The following is a 7,500-nucleotide window of genomic DNA, read 5'->3' as shown; positions in this document are numbered from 1 at the left end:
CTATGCTATGCTATGCTATACTATACTATACTATACTATACTATACTATACTATGCTATGCTATGCTATGCTATGCTATACTATACTATACTATACTGTACTATACTGTACTATACTATACTATACTACTATGGTATACTCGTTTGAAATCACATTGCTCTTCAGGTGCTGTAGTGTTGCAGTGCTTGTGGGTATGGAGGTACAGTACAATTGGCCGATGTGAGGTCTACTAAAGACTTTAGTGCGAATGTGTATGCAGTACAGACTGTTAGGCAGGTTTGTTTATTTCCTCTTTTATAAGTCGGTTTGGATAAAAGCATTGTGTAGTATAGTGCGCTGTAATGCAATGCATATTTCTCAACAACAGACTTCAGACTAGAGTGGGGTTTTATGATAACTGAGTAGTCCAGTCTAGTAGGCCATCAAATATCCTGTATGCTGATGGTTGTGTGTGTGTATGTGTGTGTGTGTGTGTGTATGTGTGTGTGTGTGTGCGTGTGTGTGCCTGCGTGCGTGCGTGAGTGTGTGTGTGTGTCCAGTAGGCCATCAGGGATCCTGTACGCTGATGGTTATGTGATGCATTATAGGTACCAGTCCAAATGTGATTTGGGCTGACGAGAGAGAGAGAGAGAGAGAGAGAGAGAGAGAGAGAGAGAGAGAGAGAGAGAGAGAGAGAGAGAGAGAGAGAGAGAGAGAGAGAGAGGGAGGAAAGAAAGATGCTTACTCCTAAACTCCCATTGCATTTGCCATAATGTCACCCGTAGACATAACCATCCTCTGACATCTGACATGTCCTTATGTAATGTAATGTGGTTTGGTTGTAGTGGAGGGTTTTATGTCCCATCAGGAAAACAGAGATTAGATTAATATTTCAGAGGCAGCAATGTTTACACTACAATGTTTACACTACAATGTTTACACTACAATGTTTTCACTACAATGTGTCTACACTACATTCCTTACACAGACACTGTTGTGTGGCTGGCCAGGTGGCATTCAATTTCCCCTTTTGGGATTAATGAAGTCTCTCTCTCTCTCTCTCTCTCTCTCTCTCTCTCTCTCTCTCTCTCTCTCTCTCTCTCTCCTCTCTCTCTCTCTCTTCTCTTCTCTCTCTCTCTCTCTCTCTCTCTCTCTCTCTCTCTCTCTCTCTCTCTCTCTCTTTCTCCCTCTCTCTCACTCTCACACTCTCTGTCTCTACTGACCAGGCTGCAGTAGCCACTATCAGGAAAACAGAGTAGTCTGTTTGTTGTTGATGTAATTTGTTTCATTTCAGCTGCTACATTGTACTTCCTTTATGTACATTTCACTGACACTTTTGTCAAACTTGATTTACAGCAGGGGACATAAAACTATGGTCGTGGTGAAGGGTGTATGTCCTACGTATGTTACGAAAACAGTTGACAAACAGATCAGTATCGCTGATGTCATTTGTTTTAGTTTGACCAGACTGCAGTAGCCACCGCCATAAGTTTTGCTTTAAATAACAGTAAAGTACCGTGTTGCGCTTACTGTCCATGTAGCCGACACAAAGCCTGTCCAAAGGGACTTCCCACAGAGGACATGGGCCTACAGTTCTGTAGCCGTTTGAAGCTTGCCCTTTTTACTTTATTTTAGACATTCACATAGATAGTGAGTGAAATGGTCTGTGAAGCGGCAGCGACCCGTTTAGCATTCAGATTGAGCTAGCGTGACTTGCCATTGTGTAGCCTTCCCTTCCCGTGGGCATGGTGTTAGCATTTGTAAGGGCATGACATACGTATAGACTTTTAGGCTTGCTGATGGACATCTAGAATTGATTAGCGTGTGTGTGTGTGTGTGTGTGTGTGTGTGTGTGTGTGTGTGTGTGTGTGTGTGTGTGTGTGTGTGTGTGTGTGTGTGTGTGTGTGTGTGTGTGTGTGTGTGTGTGTGTGTGTGTGTGTGTGTGTTTGTGTGTGTGTGTGTGTGTGTGCGTGCATGCATGTGTGCGCGCGCCGTGTGTGTGTGTGTGTGTGTGCACGCTGTGTGTGTTTGTGAGTGTGTGCGTGCATGCGTGTGTGTGTGTATTTGTGTGTGTGTATGCATGTGAGTGATCAGAGCCGTGTTCTCTGGAGGGGTAAAGAGGGCCTAAAGGCGCATGGAGACCTTGGGTTATCGCAGGACCGCAGTGTATGTGTGTGAGTGTGTGTGTTTGTGTCGTGGGGGGGGGGAGTTATCGAAGGGCCTCAGAGAGACTGTGTGTGCGTGTGTGAGTGTGTGTTATCACAGGGCTGCTCTGAGTTTAATAGCGCTGTTTCACTTGGACAGTAAAGGCTATCAGGGATACGGGACACAAGGGCACCACTGCACAAACACACACACACACACACACACACACACACACACACACACACACACACACACACACACACACACACACACACACACACACACACACACACACACACACACACACACACCACACACCACACACAGACACACAGACACACAGACACACACACACACACACACACCGGGTCTGAAGAATAGCTGCCACTAAAAGCAGATCAGCAATACAGAGGCCCTCAGCCCCCGTCGTCTCTCTCTGCTGCGTTAACTTGGCTGAGCCGAATGTCAAACAGAATAAGTGATGAAAGTTGATGTGCAGCACTGATACCACCGGATAGCCAGCCGAGCGCAGCAACACACACACACACACACACACACACACACACACACACACACACACAGGCACGCACACACGCACACACACACACACACACACACACATACACACACACGCGCGCGCGCACGCAAGCACACACACACACACACACACACACACACACACACACACACACACACACACACACACACACACACACACACACACACACACACACACACACACACACACACACACACACAGCAGAGACGACAGCACAACACTGCTCAGCACAGCACAGCACAGCACAGGGCCTCATCAAGGCCTGTTTTTGTCACGGAGTGAGTGAGACACGTGTCCCCATATCACAGAGGTCACCAGTAGTAAGACTATGAAGGTTTTTTTTTAACCAGAGGGAAGACAGGAAACTATCTCTCTTTTTTACTGTGCTGAGGTCATTGCAAGTCAGTTACATCACGGGGATATCTACGTACTACATAAATCACCAAAGCAGTGTCTGTACACAAAGACTGGGCTGATATCACTGTGAGGCAACATGACTTACAGTCGAATAAAACCTTCGGTAACACTTTATTTTAGGGATACATCTATAAGCACTAATACATACAATATTAATGCCTGCATAAGTAACTTGTAAGGCATGTACTAAGCAAACACTAAGGCCTACTAGGTCCTTACTAAGGTTAAATTGGTAATACATCCCATATTGTGCATGAACAAGACATTTGCGAATACATGCCTTACAAATGTTTGATTTTGCTTTGTACATGCCTTACTAATTACTTATACAGGCACATTGTATGTATTGGGCTAATAGATGTATCCCTAAAATAAAGTGTTACCGAAGGTTTTACTCTATTGTAAGTCATGTTGCCTCACAGTGATATCAGCCCAGTCTTTGTGTACAGACACTGCTTTCATGGCTTCATCAAAAGGAATGCATCTGTTCTATGACTGTTTTTACTGTAGGCTACGGTAAGTCCAAGGGATAGCTTTACATCCTTCAGGCCAGTCTTTGTGTGAAGATACTGCTTTTCATGGCTTTTATCAAAAAGAATGCATCTGTTTGATGTATAATTCATTTGTATGGGTTCAAAACTACATTTAAGGACATTCATAGTTTACATCTAGCCCTAGTGACTGGTGATCTACAATATAAATGATTTAACTAGAGAGACTCTTTGAATCTCTGATTTAACCCTCATTGAACTCTTACAGTAGAAACTCTGTAGCACAGTATGCAGTAGGACTATTAAGGGTTTACTGCACACTAAGTCACTGTACAAGTTAGCTCAAAGGGAAGTCTAACTTTAGACTAGAGCCTTCAGCCCACGTCTTTATAAAGACACTACTACGCTCATGACGAAAGAAAATAATGCATCTGTTTCACAATGTAGACCTTTATATCAAAATCATTTATCTTATTGATATTTATATAGTGCAGGGGTATTCAATTAAATGTCACATTTGAGGGCCAGTTTTTCAAATTCCTCCCAGTAAATGGGCCGAACATACATAGAATACGTTTGAATGTAATGCATGCAGCACGATGTCCAAGGTGAGAGTATGAAACAAGCGGGTAACTTTCCAGACAAAACAGATATTCGCTTCTCTATTTCTTAGTAGCCTTATGGTGGTCTATTATGAGACTCAGATATGATTTCACTCTCATGTGAATGCATAGGAGAAATATCCCTAACCTGAAGTATTAGTGATCGCAAATTACGCACGGACACTGATAAGGCACGTAGGCTATTTGTTTTCATTTTGTTCTGACCTCATTGGGGGGCAGAACTTTGCCTTCCAAGGCCCCAGGCCCCAGGGCTGCCATTTGAATAGCCCTGATATAGTGTATACAGTATATCAAAAGAATTGATCTGCTTGATGCTGTATATATCAAAAGAATGGTTCTGTTATACTATATGAAAACGCTTCAGCACTCCTCAGCACAGTAAAGTCCCTGTTTGTGAAGTGTAGTTGGTCTTACTCAAAGTTGAATTAGAGTAACGGTGCAACATTTGCTGTGTGGGTAGGTCTACACTGATATTAGAAATGCTGTCCTTCAGACAAGATAACAATTGGTAGCCTACAGACATTGTTGGGCTGGTCTAAGTTAATATAAAAAAATAGTCAGCATCTTGCTACCATGCGGTAGAGCGAAAAAAGGCACGCACGCACGCACGCACGCACGCACGCACGCACGCACGTACGCACGCACGCACACACACACACACACACACACACACACACACACACACACACACACACACACACACACACACACACACACACACACACACACACACACACACACACACACACACTTGAGACACTATTGTAATAGAACCTTCTCAGAAAGTGGATTCTATATTTTCTTGTTGGATATGCTTGCAAGACCCTACCTAGAAGTGACAGGAATTTCACAATATAAATCTCTGCAAGAGGACTCTGTTCTGCTCTGTTCGTGGAACGTACTTGCATAGGACCCCATTCAGATGGCTCAATGTAGGACCTATATAATGCAACCTTCTAAGAAACAGCATTCGTTCGATGCCCACACGCTGTATATGAAAGTGTATTGAAATTGTATGTGTGCAACCTCAATGCACCCAGCAGGTCCAGAATCACCTTCTTCAGATGCCATACAACCTTTATAATAAAACTTTATAATGCAATTCTTGGGAAGAAAAATCTTTTTTTTTTGTACCGACCCACGTATATGAAAGTGTATATCGAAATGCTGTGTGCTCAGCCTTGATGTCAGTCCTCCACGCTAGACCAGCTCAGAGACGCTGGCTTCACCCTTTGATGCATTGTCCTCTGACGAACGGAGCGGAGCGGAGAGGAGAGGAGCGGAGCGGGGCGAGAATGGTCTAGGGGCTGCGTGAAATGCCTGAATAGTCGGACACTATTTGTCCCGAAGCCATTTCTTCCTCTGTGCAGGTTCCGTGCACTCTACTGTATATATGTAGGGCTGAGTGGCCTATTCAATGGCACTGACACGAGACGCTGGATGGCTTGTGCTATCATCCTGCACAACTACCCCCCCATCACCACCAACACCACCACCACCACCACCACCACCACCACCTCCCACACATCCATCCTCCACCACCACCACCACCTCCCACACACCCATCCTCCACCACATCATCCCCCCATCTCTCCATCCCATTCCCCTCAACTCTTCATCTCTCTATCTGCCACCCCCCTTTTCACTCATCCCCCATCTCTGTATCCCATCCCCATTCTCATCCCTCTCTCTCCCCCACTCGGTGCTCCTTTCTTTCCAAATGATAATGGCCTCCAGACATGAAGGCAGTCAGGCTATACTGTCAGGCCTACTGTGGTGCAGGAGCATAACACAGCCTTCTCTCTCTATCTCTCTCTCTCTCTCTCTCTCTCTCTCTCTCTCTCTCTCTCTCTCTCTCTCTCTCTCTCTCTCTGATTTCATTTCTCTTTTTTCATTTTCTGGCTTGTCCTCTCTCCCCATCTCCCTCTTTTTTTTTCTTTCTTGCCAGCTAAGTGATTCCAGAAAACACAGAATGAGATGTTATTATTCTTTTGTGAGCTGTAGATACAGTATGTGTGAATGGGTGACGTGTATAAGAAAGCGTTTACGATATGAGGATTACTGCAATATGTGTTAAGTTTGTGTTACTGGACAGCTTAATATCCTCCTGAATCTCTTGACAGTGGCGGAACAAGTGCACACAGGAACCCAGGGCAAAACACTTAAAGATCCCCCATACGGCCTGCCAAGGTCACAATAGGGCCCCCATCACCAATACAAGACTGCACTGGGCCCTGGGGAAATGCCCTGCTCGCCCTCCCAATAGCGCCACCCCTGTCTCATGAGTCTCCTCTGTGCTCTACGTATTCTGTACTCTATGTTACACGATTCCACTTCACTCTTCATGTCATTCTCTCTTCTCTTTTCTCTGATGCTCCCCTCCTCCCTCTATATCTCTATTTCCCTCTCTTTTCTGTTCACCGATACTCTCCTGCTCTCCCATCCCCTTACTCACACTTACAAGGGTGTGCGTGTGTGCGTGCGTGCATGCGTGCGTGCGCGTGTTTTTTCCCCCCTATTGCATGGTAGCAAGATGCTGATACACTTCGAGACAGAGTGTTCCTCACATACCCCCATGCATTTATTCTCCTGCTCCTTCCCTCCCTCCTCTCCCTCCATGTCATGTTTGTAATGTCCTTTCTTGTCTTCTTGTCATCCCAGCTATTACCACAGTGATGACCGTAGACTATACCTACAGTTTGGTGCACAGTAAAAAATGGAAATGTTTGATAACTACAGATTGAGTATTTACAACAGTGTGGAGAGTCAAATCACCACATTTGCAACTCTACAGCAAGATGAGTCCCTCACATTCCCTCACTCAGTGTTGATATTCACACAATGCTGATTAGAATTGACTCTGACAATGTTGCCTGCTCCTTCACACTGAACAATGAAGTGTACACTGTTTTGAGTGGTACCAAAAGATATCTGAAAAGGAGTTCATTTTAACTCGTTAAGAGTTATATTGACACCTTATTTTTGGTGTTTCTGGCCTCTCCTCTTACCACTCGATATCACACAACCCTTCCCTCTCCCTCTCTCTCCTTCTTCCGTTCTCTCTGTCTCACATTCTGTAATATTGTTGCCTGATGAGCCTGGTGGTTTAGCCCAAAAATGCTCATAGCCGGCCTTGAAGCACTAAATCCCACCCAATTTGAACTAAATTACATTGATATAAATAAATAAATACATAATAAATATATAATAAATATATAATAAATAAATACATTTGTGTAAAAACCCGCCCAAATGCCCTTTTTACCTGTTTTTCCCCGCAGACGGC

At 44.5% G+C, this 7,500-nt stretch overlaps 1 protein-coding gene across 1 annotated transcript in view; it reads left to right on the top strand.

The window, feature by feature from the left end:
- gabra6b (gamma-aminobutyric acid type A receptor subunit alpha6b) overlaps positions 1–7,500 on the top strand; it is a 60,542-nt gene that overhangs the window by 18,676 nt on the left and 34,366 nt on the right. The gene's annotated exons all lie outside the window — the stretch shown is intronic.

The sequence above is a fragment of the Engraulis encrasicolus genome, chromosome 7 (genome assembly GCF_034702125.1).
Source record: "Engraulis encrasicolus isolate BLACKSEA-1 chromosome 7, IST_EnEncr_1.0, whole genome shotgun sequence".
NCBI lineage: Eukaryota > Metazoa > Chordata > Actinopteri > Clupeiformes > Engraulidae > Engraulis > Engraulis encrasicolus.
This window is presented reverse-complemented; position numbering and strand designations above follow the sequence as displayed.